We start from the raw sequence: 17,515 nt of genomic DNA, 5'->3' as shown, positions 1-17,515 counted from the left end.
ATTAACTTAAGTTATCCAACTCACCTTAGGAGACCCTTTAGGTGCCAACAATTGGGGCCCTTGTATCCATAATTAGACATCTCAAAACACACCCAAGAGATATCCTATAAGAGAACTAAAAGTCCTCTAATCAATGGACATGCCCAACTTGATCAAATCAAGGTGGCGCCCAAAAATAACTATCAAGAAAATTAATTAGGGACTTGCACCCTTAATTAATATGATCCATAACCTTAGACACCCAACAATTGAAATCTCATGAATCTAATTTATGTAGGTTATTAGCAGGTTATTAAGTTAAAATTATTTTATCAAATTAGTAATCCCAACAGAAAGAGAAATTAGTTCCAACCATGTGCTAGCAAGGTTATCATGAATCCAATGAGTTTCTCTAAACCCAATTGACACTTCATAAGCTCAATTACTTATTTCAGGCCTAATCCTTTTATTGTGTGATCCCATAGGTTCAATTCTATTTGGTAGTGAGATATATAATGATCTCTATTATTGTATTATTGAAACTCTTTTCAATGGGTCAGAATAATTTTACTCTAACTCAACAAGGATTGTCGATCCAGAATGATCCTAGTGAACTCTTACAATCCACTAGTGATACTTAGCAGTATGTAGTGACAACCCAGTAGAACTAAAATGAACCTCTGGATGTAGTAAACATGTGATTCAGTCCCTCTACTGTGAGTTCCGACATAATGGCAGGTCATGGATAAATCATCAAACCTCAACATCAGTCATATGATAGATTCGATTAGCTCAAGTCCAGTTGTGACTTCTATGAAAACTCCTTTCCATCAATCACACTACTATAGCCATAGATTCTTAGACTTAACCTTTCAAATCTCATAGGACTACTCCTCTCTATCAAGATCGATAGATCCTGTCTTGATGCGCACTCCACTCCTACGATGGACCAACTATCGGCAACATCCACTACAAGGACTCATTGAGATCTATATTTATGTGTCAGTCAAACTTTAGCATCCTCACTGTAAGTAACAGTACCATCTCAAGTCAAAGGACCAGTCATACAACTACAACATCAAGACAATCACTGACTATTGAATAGAAATTCAAGTGATCTCTTGTATGGTCACACTTAGTACTAGTTATTCTCTAACTACTATTTGCACTCGTCATCCTGTGTTTCTACACAGTAGACCAGAAACTCATCTATCTCGGAGAAAGTGATTTATGCACCAGTCTATCCAGATCTATCACCATCCTCATGATGATCCTATGATCGGGAGTATTTAGTAATTAAATATATGTCTCTAATTCTCAACACTTTGAGAATATACATCAAATTAATTTCATAGATAATTCAAAGTCACATCATACTTGAATGAAAAAAAAATTATCCTTTTATTGATCGTATCAATATATTAAGTATAAAATTATACCCTAAAATTATTACAATGTGTCAACTATATTGGCTTCTAGGACATATATCTAATAATCTTCCATTTGGAATAAAAATAATTGGCCACAAATCTAAGTCCCATCTTCTCAAGATGGACTTTCATTTTTGGTTGGCTCAACTGTTTAGTCAGTGGGTTTGCTATATTATCCACGCAGTCTACTCTTCGCACCTCAACATGAGGTAGTTGCGTACACTGCTGCTCTATGTGTTTGGACTTCTGGTGAGACCTGGCTCCTTAGCTGGGGCTATGGTGCCATTGTCTTTGCAGTACTGTGTCATGACATGATATCCAATTCTACAACCAACATTAGAACTAGAATTCATTCTATACATCTATAGTATTTCAGCCATCATTGATCGAATATTCAGAAATCTTTCGATATATCAAACAAGTATACACCCTGATGTAGACATTCTAGCATCAATGTATCCTCCCGCTCTTATCTTTTCTTCAAAGATCAAGAATAAATCTTTAGTCCTTCTTAAGTACTTAAGGACATTCTTCACAGCTATCTAGTGTTCCTCACCTGGATTCTGATACTTGCTCGTGACACTCATGATAAGGGCAATATCAGATTGAGTACATAGCATGGAGTACATGAGGCTTCCTATGGCTGAGGCATAAGAAATCCTACTCATGCGCTGTATCTCCTCAGATGTGGTTAGACACATCATCTTAGAGAGACTAATTGTTGGAAAATATGTCCTAAAGTCAATTATCTAAGTGGTAGATGATTGGAATTAGTATATGAATTATATATTAATAAAAGTTATTTGGCAGGTTCATCATAAAATTTTTATCTTCCTTAAATGAACTCCTAAATTATGATGAAGTCCTTAGAACCACAATCAATCGATAAAGAAAGATTTATCGGATGGTTCTTAAATTATTTATGATCAAATGATAAGTTATTAACAAGGATGATAACTTATCAAGTGTAGGTCACTGTATACCATATGCATTTGTTGTCCTCATAACCAAGTGGTGTGGAGACACTGGTATGGCATCCAGGTGAGATGTAGGAGTGTGGGAAAAATTCAGTGCAGGGGTAAAATGATAATTTTAAAACTTTTTCAAAATCATGATTTTACAGTAGAAAATATTAATTAATCTAATTAATTAACATGAATTTACCCTACACTAGGATCTAAATATGATATATAGCATGCATTGATTTAAATTTGAATTTGAAATTCGAACAGTAAACTCTTTACTGTAACATGTTCAGAACACAATACCTTTGTGCGGGTAGTAGATCGTCGCAATCTGATCACCGTCGGAAGAGTCTGATCATTGTGATTCAGCCACACAGTGTGTTTGGCCTCTGCAGATCGTCCACACGAAGCTCCCAGTCTGATCGACTCCTCACGAGTGCTAGCTCGTTGTAGAGCCCTTTCGACGGTCGATGCTGATCGAACTCCTTCGATCGATGTCTGCTGATTTTTCAAATGCTTCGGATTATCAGCAGACATTTTTGAGAGGATGTTGAAGATCTCTCTGAGATTTGGTGGGCTCATGACACTCGTAGCTCACCTTCTCACTTCTCGAACCCCAGGCTAAAACTCTAGAGAACTCAACAAAAACCTTGCACCCACTTTTTTTTTTCTCTTGGAAGGATATGGACTTCCTTCTCACGCACAAGACTTTCTCACATCCCAAAACTTCTCTCCAAGAAAAGACTTCTTCTTATTACACGCCCCACTCTTCTCTTCCTTTTATAATCTCTTCAAAAATCTTATCCAAATGAAAAGATAAAGATGAGTAATTGCTCATTTGAATTCAAAATCAAGTTTTGAATTCAAATGGACACCAACTCATCCCTTATCCACAAAAGGCGTGAGAAGAGAAGGCATGGCTGAAATTATGCATGGAGTGATTTCATGAGAAATATTTTCTCATGTAATTAATTGGGGCGTAAAACAAGGGATAAGGCACAAAGATTAATTGCCCATTCAAATTCAAACATTATTTTGAATTTGAATGGCCAACCTTATCCATTCACTTGGCACATTAAAGTGGGGCATGGAGAAAGGCTTGGCGTGAGGAAAAATTCATGAGAAGTTCTAATGAATTCAAATGAGTGCAATGGAAGTGAGGTGGCGCATGGAGATTGGTCCAAGGTGGTTTCATTATTTAAACCAACCTAATTGAACCAAATAAATTAGGTCCAATTAGATTAATTTTAAACCCAACTTAATTAAGCTTAATTAGGCTCAATAAAATTTTAATCAAATCAAGAATTGACTAAGTCCAACCCCTGATCAAATCAGGGACCAAACCATCTTGACGATTAGGTCAACTCTTAACCTAATCGGGTCAAACCCAACTGAATCCAATTCAATTGGACTTGATCCAAAAATAATTACTCAATCAAATTGAGTTAATTAGTGATCAAATCACTAATTAAACCTCTCATAAATACTGAGTCCAAATCTAATGGGCAATCGGGCATCAGAATTCATCGATATGTAACCCTGATCGAAAAGTCCCAACCAGTGGGACTCTTAACCTCGATACCCAAAATATGTGGAATTTGTGATCAGAGAATCCTGATTCTCGATCATAGAATCTCAGACATGTAGGACTCTTCACCAGCCATCAGATCAGATAGGAACCTCTAATGTGTGTGACCCCACAGGTTCGAACCTAAGCCGGTAGCGCAGGAACCAATTTCTGTAATAATCGAAGTGACCATCTAGCAATAGTACCCGATGTTCGGATAGGTCGAAGAGTCGCAATCGCAACACTCAGAACCTATGTGAATATGGTTACTGTATAATTCATCCTTATGACCCCTGTGTTTTAGGATGACTCAGGGTTTAAACTGTCAACCCTGATTAGATCATCCGAATCGTGCTCAACTCAAACAGTTCTGTGACTCCTCACAAGGACTACCCTGGCCAAGATTTTGCTAAATTGAAATATGACTGTACATTGCTCCTAAATTGGAGTGGTCAATCCCATCTTGACACACACACCGATAAGTCAAGTACTTGACTACACCCAGCAACCTTCCGTCACTGAATTAAAAATTCAGGTAGTCCAGTGCCTAAGTGCAGTGAGTTGCTTGCAAGTCACCGTGACGGTCTCAGGTCAGAGGGACATTTATACTCATATTCCATCGGAGCAAATCTTGATAGCAGAAATAGCTCCGGAGTCGGTCATGTTTAATGCAGATGTACCCTTACATCTCACCTGTATGCCATACCAGTGTATCCACACTCTTTGGTTAAGAGGACAACCAACCTATATGGCACATAATGACCTATACTCGATAAACATTGTTGTCCTTGGTTACAACGTATCATTTGGTCGCGAACTGGTTTAAGGACTAAACGATAAATCTTCCTTTGTCGAGTCTAAATAGTCATAAGGACTTCACCACAACATAGAAGTTCATTAGAAGATGAAATAATTTGTGATGAAAAAATATCAAAATAACTTTTATTAATTTTTAATTTGTATACTAATACAACAAAGAGCACAACCGTCAACAGATTGACGATTGGCTTTGGGATACTATTCCCAATGTTGGTGCAAAAATCCACTTGCGTCGGAGAAGCTGGAGTCGAGGGAATCGCGGTCGCCGTCGGGACTTGCAAAAGAAGTCTAAACCGGAGTTGGGATTGCTCCGGCAAGACCCTCCGACGCTCAAGTCAGTTCTCTGCCTCAACAAAAAAGGAGCGCTCGAACAGAAATTTTAGCAAAGTTTTTGGGATAGAAATTAGAGCTTAGAGAATAACGTATCTGGGGTCCCCCTTTTTATAGGTGGAGGGAGCGACGGATTGATAGCGATGTTTGTAACTGCCTAGTCATGGGCCGCTCGGGGCCAGGATGAGTTTATTATGAAGAGTAATGGGGTGGAGTCATGGCGATCACCATGGCTCGCCACGTGGAGTCTGTTGCGAAAAGTGGAGCGGTGTGGAATCCATCGTAGGAAGTGGAGCTGAGTCGTGGCCGTTACTGAAGCCTGCCAGGGAGTGATGGAGCCACACAAAATCTATCACAGGAGGTGGAGCAGAGTCGTGGCCATTACTGTGGTCTGCTAGGGAGTGATGGAGCCGTGTGGGATCCATCGCAGGAGGTGGAGCAGAGTTGTGGCCATTACTGGGGCCTGCCAGAGGGTCCAGACCTGTCGGTCGAAGTTCGATTGGAGTCCGATCTCCGCAAAAGCCCGGATGGGGATCATTTGTCGAGGAATCTTGGCCGAGACCTACAACAGGAGTTCAGGACAGAAGTCCGGCTCCCGTGGGAGTCAGGACAAAGTCTTCCAACAGTTGAAGTGGGGGATGAAGTCTAGCTCCCGTAGGAGTCCGGACGAAGTTTACTTGCAATCGGAGTCAGAGATGAAGTCCGGCTCCCGTAGGAGTCCAGACGAAGTCTTCTTGCAGTTGGAGTCGGAGATGAAGTCCGACTCCCGTAGGAGTCCGGATGGAGTCTTCTTGCCGCTGAAGTCGGGGACGAAGTCCAGCTCCCGTAGGAGTCCGGATGAAGTCTTCCTGCCACTGAAGTCGGGGATGCAGTCCAGCTCCCATAGGAGTCCGGACGAAGTCTTCCTGCCGTTGAAGTCGGGGATGCAGTCCGGCTCTCGTAGGAGTCCAGATGAAGTCTTCCTGCCACTAAAGTCGGGGATGAAGTCCGGCTCCCGTAGGAGCCCTGATGAAGTTTTCCTGCAGTCGGAGTCGGGGACGAAGTCTGGCTCCCGTAGGAGTCCGGGTGGAGTCTTCTTGCCGCTGAAGTCGGGGATGCAGTTTAGCTCCCGTAGGAGTCCGGACGAAGTCTTCCTACCGTTGAAGTCGGGGACGCAGTCCGACTCCCGTAGGAGTCCGGACGAAGTCTTCCTGCCGCTGAAGTCGGGGATGCAGTCCGGCTCCCGTAGGAGTCCGGATGAAGTCTTCCTACCGCTAAAGTTGGTGATGAAGTCCGGCTCCCGTAGGAGCCCAGATGAAGTTTACCTGCAGTCAGAGTCGGGGATAAAGTCTGACTCCCGTAGGAGTTCGGGTGGAGTCTTCTTGCCGCTGAAGTTGGGGATGCAGTCTGGCTCCCGTAGGAGTTCGGACGAAGTCTTCCTGCTGCTGAAGTCGGGGACGCAGTCCGGCTCCCGTAGGAGTCCAGATGAAGTCTTCCTGCCACCGAAGTCGGGGACACAGTCCGGCTCCCGTAGGAGTCCGGACGAAGTCTTCTTGTCGCTGAAGTCGGGGATGCAGTCTGTCTCCCATAGGAGTCTGGACGAAGTCTTCCTGCCGCTGAAGTTGGGGATGAAGTTCGACTCCCGTAGGAGTCCGAACGAAGTCTAGCAGGTAGGAACTTGGGTGGAGTCCGTCCGTCGTGAAGAATTTGGTCGACATCGATGGGGGTCTATTCGTCGGCAGAACTTGGGAATGTCGTGGGGGCTCGGCCACTGGAGAGATGCTGTCGAAGGTCGGACGCCGGTAGAATCCCTGAGGGGTCACTCCTGACACGAACTTCGGCTGGGGGAGGTTTATACCCAACATCAGTCCTCCTACTTTCGAGTTCGAGTTTTGATCGAAGAAAGTACAGAAAATTTTCATAGCCGAAGTCATTTCCTTGAATTCTGCACACGACCACCCTCGAAAATCTTGGCATTTAATGCGCGCGTGCTGGAGTCTTTTTCTGATTAGGGCGATCTGAAGAGTCCTTTCGAAATTCCCACCAGGGCGTAATCCTAAGCGCCATACCATAATGATCCCACCGGTAGCTAGCCCTACATCACGGTGAGTGGGACACGTGGCGGGTGCCGGTGGGCTTAGGGATATCCGCCACCAAAACTGCGCAAGGTCCCGTCGCTTATTTAAGCCCCCACCTTTTTTCCAGGGGCTGGGGTTTCGACGATGGAGCGGAATGAGGTGAGGGGTGAGAGCTGAGAGGTTCATCACATGCATTGGAAAATACTACTGAGAAGGACAGAACCAGAAAGAGAAGTCGAAAGCTTGAAGTGATCTCCAATGTATTCCTTTCAAGTCTTGTAGTAATGTTCTTTTTCCTCAGTCCTCAGGGCCTTGTAATGTACACCTTGTTAATTGAGAATGAAAAGGAGATTTTCGTTATCTTGTCCGTATTTTGCATCAAATTGTCATCTACCAAATTTCTTTCATTTACCATTGTTATTGTTGTATTCCCTTCTTTTTCTTTTTCTCCCTTTTTTTTTTTGACGTCGTCCGGAGGTTATTGGTCGTTGCCGCATCGGCTCGCTTTTCCAATCATCCTTCTTCTTCAGCCTTAATGGCTCTGTAATGCATATTTAATAAATAATAAGAGAAAGAAATTTTTCGCTATCTCTTTTACTCATGTGTTGAATTATCGCTTGCCGAGCTTCTTTCGGCCTTTGCCTTGCTCGAAATCGATGCCGTTCAGAGGTACCCGATTGCCGTCGCATCGACCCATCCTTTTGCTTATGGCCGCAGGTTTGCCCGGGACCACTCGGGTTTGACGCCCCCTTTCAGGGTTCGAGCTCGGAGGTCTGAGCTTCTCGTCGCCCCGAGGAAGCCGTCTTATCCCTGGCCTGTGTTGAGAGCTCTTTTGGAGACCGAAGATTTTGATGAGAGCCCCCATCCTCGCTGAGACGAGGTTCCCTATATTTTTGATATAATTTATTTTCCATTTGTCATTGATGTAGTTCGTCACTTTCCTTTTTAACTCCCCTCCCCTTTCTCCTTTTTCTTTTTCGAGTGAGGGTTTTCCCTCTGCTCTTGGTGGGGTCGCGGGAGCGCGAAGGGGCCGCTGGGAAGGTCCCCTTTTTCCCATCGATCTTGAATGACCAGACCTTAATTGGTGTCGGGGCGAGGTTCTTCCCCTATTTCTGTCGTAATAGGTTTCAGCTCTGGTTAGGACGTAGTTCTCCTCTTGTCCCTAACGCAGCTGTGGGGGCACATATGGGCGTTGTAGGGCCTTTCCCTCCATCTGGTCTAAGTGTATCCGGGCCTTCGACTTTGCCCATGTTAGGATGAGGTTCCCCTCCTGTTCCTAACGTGGCTGTGGGGGCACATATGGACGTTGCAGGGCCTCTCCCCCCATCCGATCTGGATGTAACCGGGCCTTCGACTTTACTCATGTTAGGACGAGGTTCTCCTCCTGTTCCTAACATGGCTGTGGGGGCACATATGGGCATTACAGGGCCTCTCCCCCCATCCGGTCTAAATGTAACCGCCTTCGACTTTGCTCATGTTAGGATGAGGTTCTCCTCCTGTTCCTAACATGGCTGTGGGGGCACATATGGGCATTGCAGGGCCTCTCCCCCCATCCGGTCTGGATGTAACCGGGCCTTCGACTTTGCTCATATTAGGATGAGGTTCTCCTCCTGTTCCTAACATGGCTGTGGGGGCACATATGGGCGTTGCAGGGCCTCTCCCCCCATCTGGTCTAAATGTAACCAGGCCTTCGACTTTGCTCATGTTAGGACGAGGTTCTCCTCCTATTCCTAACATGGCTGTGGGGGCACATATGGGCGTTGCAGGGCCTCTTCTCCCATCCGGTCTAAATATAACCGAGCCTTCAACTTTGCTCATGTGAGGATGAGGTTCTCCTCCTATTCCTAACATGGCTGTGGGGGCACATATGGGCGTTGCAGGGCCTCTCCCCCCATCCGATCTAAATGTAACCGGGCCTTCGACTTTGCTCATGTTAGGACGAGATTCTCCTCCTATTTCTAACATGGTTTGTTTCGATCGTCCTGTCGATATAGGCTCGTGCCAAGAGAGAAGACATGTGGATATAAGACTTTTATTAAAAACGAAGTTACCGGTAATACATTCATAAATTTTCAGAGCTCCATGGTCGCGGGAGGTCTGCTCCTCTGAGCTCCTTGAGGTAATAAGTTTCGGGCCGGACTACGTCTTTGACTTCGTATGGGCCTTCCCAATTTGGGACGAGCTTCCCTCGATCCTGAGGTTGCGAGACGGTGGCTCGTCGAAGCACTAAATCTCCTACTTTAAAGACTTTATTCTTGACCTGAGAGTTGTAATAGCAGGCGACTTTCTGCCTGTAGGCTGCCATCCGAACTTGAGCTACCTCCCGCTTCTCTTTCAGCAAGTCGAGGTTGGCTTTAAGACCTTGCGAATTGTGATGCACGTTGAATGCCACAACTCATGCCGATGGGAGTTTAAGCTCAATCGGGATAACGGCCTCCGTTCCGAAGACTAGAGCGAAGGGGGTCTCCCCCGTGGGCAGTCTCTGGGTAGTTCAGTACGCCCGCAACACATGATAAAGTTCGTCTACCCAAGTTTCCTTCGCTTTTTCGAGCCTTGTCTTGATCCCTTGCAGCAGAGTTCTTTTGGTCACTTCAGCTTCGCCGTTCGCCTGAGGATGGGCTACGGACATGAAGTTGTGGGAGATGTTTAGGTTCTCACAAAATTTGATGAATCTCGCTCTCGTGAATTGCCGTCCATTATTAGTAATTAGGGTTCTCGACAGGCTGAACCTGCAGACGATTGACTTCCAAATGAAGTCTTGTACTTTAGCTTCTGTGATTTTCGCCAGCGGTTCGGCCTCGACCCACTTGGTGAAATAGTCAATCGCTACCAGGAGGAACTTTCTCTGCCTCGACGCCATGGGAAAGGGTCCAAGGATGTCCATCCCCCATTACGCAAACGGCCATGGGGCACTCAAGGGTGTAAGCTCGGTGGCGGGCTGTCTCTGGATGTTGGCATATCTCTGACATCGATCGCACTTTCTGACGTATTCAATTGAGTCACGATGCATAGTCGGCCAGTAATATCCTTGGTGGAGCAACTAGTGGGACAAGGATCTAGCCCCCAGATGGCTTCCACAGATTCCTTCATGCACCTCCCACAAGGCGTAGTCAGCTTCCGAAGGCCGGAGACATTTTAAAAGGGGCAAAGAGTATGATCTCTTGTACAACTTGCCCTCATAAAGGATGTATCGGGAGGCTTGATTTTTGAGCTTTCGAGCTTCTTTTGCATCATGAGGGAGAATTCTGTCTCTGAGGTATGCTATCAATGGGTCGATCCAACTGGGCTCGTGGTCAATTTCTATCACGGATCGTGATTCTTCCGTAGTCGGGCACTTCAGAACTTCAAAGAGAACACCCTTGGGCAATTCGGCCGGGGCCAGCATAGCCAGTTTGGAGAGAAGATCGGCCCTGATATTTTCCATCCTTGGAATTTGCCTGATGTTGAAGCTACTAAAGGCGGGGACGAGTTCCTTTACCTTTTCAAGATACTTAGCCATGCTGTCCTCCCGTGCTTCGTAGTTTCTGCTGACTTGTCCCACTACCAGTTGAGAGTCGCTGTGAACTTGGAGCCAATCTACTCCCAACTCTTTGGCGATCTTCAATCCTGCGATCAGAGCTTCATATTCTGCTCCATTGTTTGTTGCGGAGAACTCGAAGTGCATAGTGTACTCCACGATGATTCCCTCTGGACTGATCAAGATCAGGCCCATGCCTGCTCCCGACATGTTGGAAGACCCGTCCACGTAGAGGGCCCAAAAGCAACCAGAGGGGTCTGCTTCTTCTTTGGGGGAGTTCGGTCGGGGCTCCAGGCCGTCAATTTTGCCCCGTTCAGATTCAGCCTCCTCCGGGATAGTGCACTCCACTATAAAATCTGCCAATATCTGGGCTTTCACTGCTGGTCTAGATTGATAGTTGATGTCAAATTCTGTGAGCTCGATCGCCCATTTCGCCATCCTCCCGGAGGCATCCGCCCGGTGTAGAATCACCTTGATCGGTTGGTCGGTGAGCAGCGTTACGGTGTGCCCTTGAGAGTAGGGTCGGAGCCTCTGGGTTGCAATCAACAGGGCATAAGTTAGTTTCTCTAATTTAGTATACCTGGTTTCGATGTCTCTCAATGCGCGACTGACGTAGTAGATCGGCCGCTGGACTTTTTCTTCTTCCTTGACAAGGACTGCTGCGAGAGCCATGGGGGAGACCGCCAGGTACAAAAATAGTTCCTCTCCAGGCTCGGGCTTCGCCAACAACGGAGGCGAGCTGAGGTAGCTCCTTAGCTCTTCGAACGCCTGTTGGCACTCAGCGGTCCAACAGAAGTTCTTCGGCCGCTTGAGGGTTTGGAAGAAGGGCAAGCACCGTTCGGCCGACCTTGCAACGAAGTGATTTAAGGCTGCCACCCTCCCTGTAAGGCGCTGAAGCTCTTTTATCGACTTTGGGGTGGCCATCTCCTGGATGGTGCAAATTTTCTCTGGGTTGGCTTCAATTTCGTGCCTCGATACCATGAAGCCCAAGAACTTCCCCGAGGTCACTCCGAAAGCACATTTAGTTGGGTTCAGCTTCATCTTATATTTTCGGAGGGTGTCGAAGGTCTCCTCGAGGTCGGCGACCTGGTTCATGGAAGATTTGCTTTTCACGAGCATGTCGTCCACGTAGACCTCCATATTGCAGCTGATCTGCTCCTTGAAGATTTTGTTCACCAGCTGTTGGTAGGTTGCGCCTGCATTTTTGAGGTCGAAAGGCATGACCCTGTAACAGTAAAGGCCACGGTTAGTAATGAAAGCAGTCTTTTCTTCATCTTCCGGTGCCATCCTGATTTGGTTATAGCCGGAGAATGCATCCATAAAGGTGAGGAGCTCATGGCTCGAGGTTGCATCCACCAGTTGATCAATTTTGAGCAGAGGATAGCTGTCCTTTGGGCAGGCTTTATTCAGCTTTTTGAAGTCTATACACATCCTCCACTTGCCATTTGCCTTTTTGACTAGGACGATGTTGGAAATCCAGTCAGGATAATTGACTTCTCTAATGAATCCGGCTTTCAGGAGTTTGTCCACTTCCTTGGCTATCGCTTTCTGCCTCTCCGGTGCATGACCTCGAATTTTTTCTTTTGTCGGTCGATGCTTTGGATCGACGGCCAGACGGTGTTCCATGACTTCCGTGTCAATCCCTGGCATGTCTGCTGGAACCCAAACGAAAACGTCCGTATTCTTTCATAGGAAATCGACGAGATGCGTCCGCACCTCTTCCCCCAGGTTGGAGCTGATCTTCACCACATGCTCCGCATTCTCGTCATTCAAAGGGATCAAAACCAGATCTTTGATTGGGCCACCCCTCTCCTCAGCGAGGTCGTCGCAGGCGTCCAGTCCATCAACTGGACAGAGGTCAGATTGGTCACTTCTTTGCAAGGCTATGTTGTAGCAGTGTCTGACCAGGGCTTGGTCTCCCCTGACTTCTCCGACCCCCTGGTTGGTAGGAAATTTCAATTTCAAATGGTAGGTTGACATGATGGCTCGGAGAGCGTTGAGGCCAGGTCGGCCGAGGATTGTGTTGTAGGCTGACGGTGCCTTCACCATCAGGAAATTCATCAGAGCTCTGGATTGTTTTGGATATTAACCCACAGCTACAGTCAAAGTTATTACTCCCTCCATCGGGACAGCATCGCCGGTAAACCCTACCAGAGGGGAGCTAATCGGCCCCAAATGGCCGTCAAGGATGGACATTCTTGAGAAGGCATCGTAGAATAAAATATCGGCCGAACTTCCATTGTCGACTAGAATGCGGCGGACATCGTAATTAGCTATATTCAAGAAAACCACAACTGCATCGTTATGAGGAAATTGAACTCCCCGAGCATCTTCTTCAGTGAAAGTTATGGATTCCTTGATCTTTTGCTGCTTGGGAGGTCCGGCCAATACGCCGGCCGCTCCCCGTCGGGATTCTTCCGAGATGGTGTTGGCGAAATCCGTCGAAGGCTGATTGTCTGACCGCTCCAAACCGACGGCCGTTGCTGGAGGAAAAGCTTGGAAAACTGGAGGCGAGACTGGAGCCTGAGATCTGGCTGCAGAGGCCGTGGGTCACCGTGCGGATGCTTTGCGGGGAGGCATCAGGCGAAGATCTAGCGGGGGAAGGAGGAGAGGATGTCAGAAAAGATGGCCGGAGGCGGTCCCATTGAGCGCTCCTTTAAGAATAAGGGTACTGTGAAGACACAGCCCTTCCTCTAGCGCCAATCTTGTTGGTGCAAAAATCTGCCTGCGTCGGAGAAGCTGGAGTCGAGGGAATCGCGGTCGCCATCGGGACCTGCAAAAGAAGTCTAAACCAGAGTTGGGGTTGCTCCGGCAAGACCCTCCGATGCTCAAGTCAGTTCTCTACCTCAACAAGAATGGAGCGCTCGAACAGAAATTTTAGTAGAGTTTTTGGGATAAAAATTAGAGCTTAGAGAATAACGTATCTGGGGTCCCCCTTTTTATAGGCGGAGGGAGCGACGGATTGATAGCGACCTAACCGCCTAGTCATGGGCCGCTCAGGGCCAGGATGAGTTTATTATGAAGAGTAATGGGGTGGAGTCGTGGCGGTCACCATGGCTCGCCACGTGGAGTCTGTTGCGGAAAGTGGAGCGGCGTGGGATCCATCGTAGGAAGTGGAGCAGAGTCGTGGCCGTTACTGAAGCCTGCCAAGGAGTGATGGAGCCACGCGGAATCCATCGTAGGAGGTGGAGCAGAGTCGTGACCGTTACTGTGGTCTGCCAGAGAGTGATGGAGCCGTGTGGGATCCGTCGCAGGAGGTGGAGCAGAGTCATGGCCGTTACTGGGGCCTGCCAGAGGGTCCAGACCTGTCGGCTGAAGTTCGGTTGGAGTCCGATCTTTACAGAAGCCCGGATGGGGATCATTTGTCGAGGAATCTCGACCGAGACCTGCAACAGGAGTTCAGGGTGGAAGTTTGGCTCCCGTGGGAGTCCGGATGAAGTCTTCCTACAGTTGAAGTGGGGGACAAAATCCGGCTCCTATAGGAGTCCGGACGAAGTTTACCTGCAATCAGGGTCGGGGATGAAGTCTGACTCCCGTAGGAGTCCAGACGAAGTCTTCCTGCAGTTGGAGTCAGAGACGAAGTCCGGCTCCCGTATGAGTCCGGATAGAGTCTTCTTGCCGCTGAAGTCGGGGACGAAGTCCAGCTCCCATAGGAATCCGGACGAAGTCTTCCTGCCGCTGAAGTCGGGGATGCAGTCCGGCTCCCATAGGAGTCCGGACGAAATCTTCCTGCCGCTGAAGTTGGGGACACAGTCCAGCTCCCGTAGGAGTCCGGATGAAGTCTTCCTGCCGCTGAAGTCGGGGACGAAGTCCGGCTCCCGTAGGAGCCCGGACGAAGTTTACCTACAGTCGGAGTCGGGGACGAAGTCCGACTCCCATAGGAGTCCGGGTGGAGTCTTCTTGCCGCTGAAGTCAGGGATGCAGTCCGGCTCCCATAGGAGTCTGGACGAAGTCTTCCTGCCGCTGAAGTCGGGGACGCAGTCCGGCTCCCGTAGGAGTTCGGATGAAGTCTTCCTGCCGTTGAAGTCGGGGATGCAGTCTGACTCCTGTAGGAGTCCGGACGAAGTCTTCCTACCACTGAAGTCGGGGATGAAGTCCGGCTCCCGTAGGAGCTCGGACGAAGTTTACCTGCAGTCAGAGTCGGGGATGAAGTCCGGCTCCCGTAGGAGTCTGGGTGGAGTCTTCTTACCACTGAAGTCGGGGATGCAGTCCAGCTCCCGTAGGAGTCCGGACGAAGTCTTCCTACCGCTGAAGTCGGGGATGCAGTCTGGCTCCCGTAGGAGTCCGGACGAAGTCTTCCTGCCGCTGAAGTCGGGGATGCAGTCCGGCTCCCGTAGGAGTCCGGATGAAGTCTTCCTGCCGCTGAAGTCGGGGACGAAGTCCGACTCCCATAGGAGTCCGGACGAAGTCTAGCAGGTAGGAACTTGGGTGGAGTCCATCCGTCGTGAAGAATTTGGTCGACGTCGGTGGGGGTCTATTCATCGACAGAACATGGGAATGTCGTGGGGGCTCGACCGCCGGAGAGATGTCGTCGAAGGTCGGACATCGGTAGAATCTCTGTGGGGTCACTCCTGACACGAACTTCGACTGGGGGGGGGTTTATACCCAACACCAAACAATCTCCCACTTGGCCTAAAACTAATCGGTGCAGTATCTAATACCCATCTTTGACTTGTAGTTGTCAAACTCCTTCACCGCAATGGCTTTAGTGAATGGGTCGGCCAGGTTCTCCTTCCCGTCGATCTTCTGAAGATCGACATCATCTCGATCCATAATTTTTCGGATGAGATGGTAGCGGTGCAGAATATGCTTCATCCACTGGTGTGCCTTCGGTTCCTTTGCCTGAGCAATGGCTCCAGAGCTATCACAGTAGAGCAGAACTGGACCAATAAGGGAGGGTGCTACTCCGAGCTCGATGATGAATTTCCTTAGCCACACCGTTTCTTTGGCAGCATCTGATGCAGCGACATATTCCACCTCGCAAACTGAATCAGCTACTGTGTGCTGCTTGAAACTCTTCCAGCAGATAGCCCCATCATTAAGGATAAAAATAAATCCCGACATACTTTTTCTGTTATCGTGATCAGATTGGAAACTAGAGTCTGTAAACCCTATAAGTCTCAAGTCCGATTCACCATAAACAAGCAACTAGTCCTTAGTATTTCTTAAATACTTCAGGATGGATTTAACAACCTTCCAGTGATTCTCCCCTGGATCAGATTGGTATCTACTCACTACCCCTAGTGAGTATGCCACATCTGGTCATGTACATGTCATGGCGTACATGATAGATCCCACTGCCGAAGCATATGAAATCCTACCCATACGTTCTCTCCCTTGAGGTGTTGTCAGACAATCCCTCTTCGAGAGAGAAATTCCATGGCCTATCAGAAGATAGCCTTTCTTGGAATTCTCCATGCTGAACCTCTTTAGCATAGTATCAATGTACGAGGACTGGGATAAACCAAGTAACCTTTTAGATCTATCCCTATAGATCCTCATCCCTAGGATGTAGGAAGCTTCTCCCAGATCCTTCATGGAGAACTGTGACGACAGCCAAATCTTTATTCCTTGTAATGCAGGGACATCATTCTCGATTAAGAGAATGTCATCCACATACAATACAAGAAATACCACTACTGGACCATTAGCCCACTTATAAATGCATGGCTCTTCTATGTTCTTAACGAAGCCATACGTCTTGATCGTCTTATCAAAACATATGTTCCAACTCCGGGATGCCTGCTTAAGTCCATAAATGGACCTCTGTAGTCTGCACACCTTAGACTCATCTGTGGATGTGAATCTTTCAGGTTGTATCATATACACCTCTTCATCCAGCTCTCCATTTAGGAAAGCTGTCTTCACATCCATCTGCTAGATTTCATAGTCCAGATGGGCAGCTATCGCAAGCAAAATCCGAATGGATTTGAGCATTGCCACAGGAGAAAATATCTCGTCATAGTCTATACCATAACATTGACGATATCCCTTAGCAACCAGACGGGCTTTATAGGTTTCCACCTTTCCGTCTGCACCCCTCTTCCTCTTGAAGACCCACTTACACCCTTGGGTTTTACTCCTTCGGGTGGGTCAACCAATATCCACACATCATTGACCTTCATGGACTCCTTTTCGGATTTCATGGCCTCTAGCCATTTCTCAGAGTTGGATCTCTGCATTGCATCCATGTAGGTGATTGGATCCTCATCATTTTCATCAAGTTCGATAGGATCGTCGTCCCGGACCAAGAAATCATAGTATTTGTCCAGTTGACGTGGTACTTTACCAGATCACCTTAAGGGTGCTTGAACAATGGGCTCCGGATCTGATCTAATCAAATCCGATTCAGGTTCAGCAACATGTGTCAATTTTTTCACCTGTCGAACACGTCAAGTTCGACCTTAGAGGCAACAGTCCCTTCACCAAGGAACTCATTTTCCAAAAAGATTGCCTTAAGGCTGACAAACACTTTTTGCTCATCAGCTAGGTAGAAGTAATACCCTTTGGTCTCTTTTGGGTACCCTATAAAATTACACTTGTCAGACCTAGGTCCAAGCTTGTCCGTAATTAAACGTTTAACATAAGCCGGACACCCCCAAACCCTAAGGTGCGAGAGTACTAGCTTACGTTCTATCCATATCTCATATGGCATTTTGGCTACAGATTTACTTGGAACCCTATTTAGAAGGTAACAAGTTGATTCGAGCGCATATCCCCAAAGGGAGATCGGCAGACCAGCAAATCCCATGATGGATCGAACCATGTCCAACAAGATCCGATTCCTCCTTTCAGATACACCATTATGCTGTGGTGTTCCAGGAGGTGTCTACTGAGAGAGAATCCCATTC

This window comes from Elaeis guineensis, chromosome 5 (assembly GCF_000442705.2).
Source record: "Elaeis guineensis isolate ETL-2024a chromosome 5, EG11, whole genome shotgun sequence".
NCBI classification, from domain to species: Eukaryota; Viridiplantae; Streptophyta; class Magnoliopsida; order Arecales; family Arecaceae; genus Elaeis; species Elaeis guineensis.
This window is presented reverse-complemented; position numbering follows the sequence as displayed.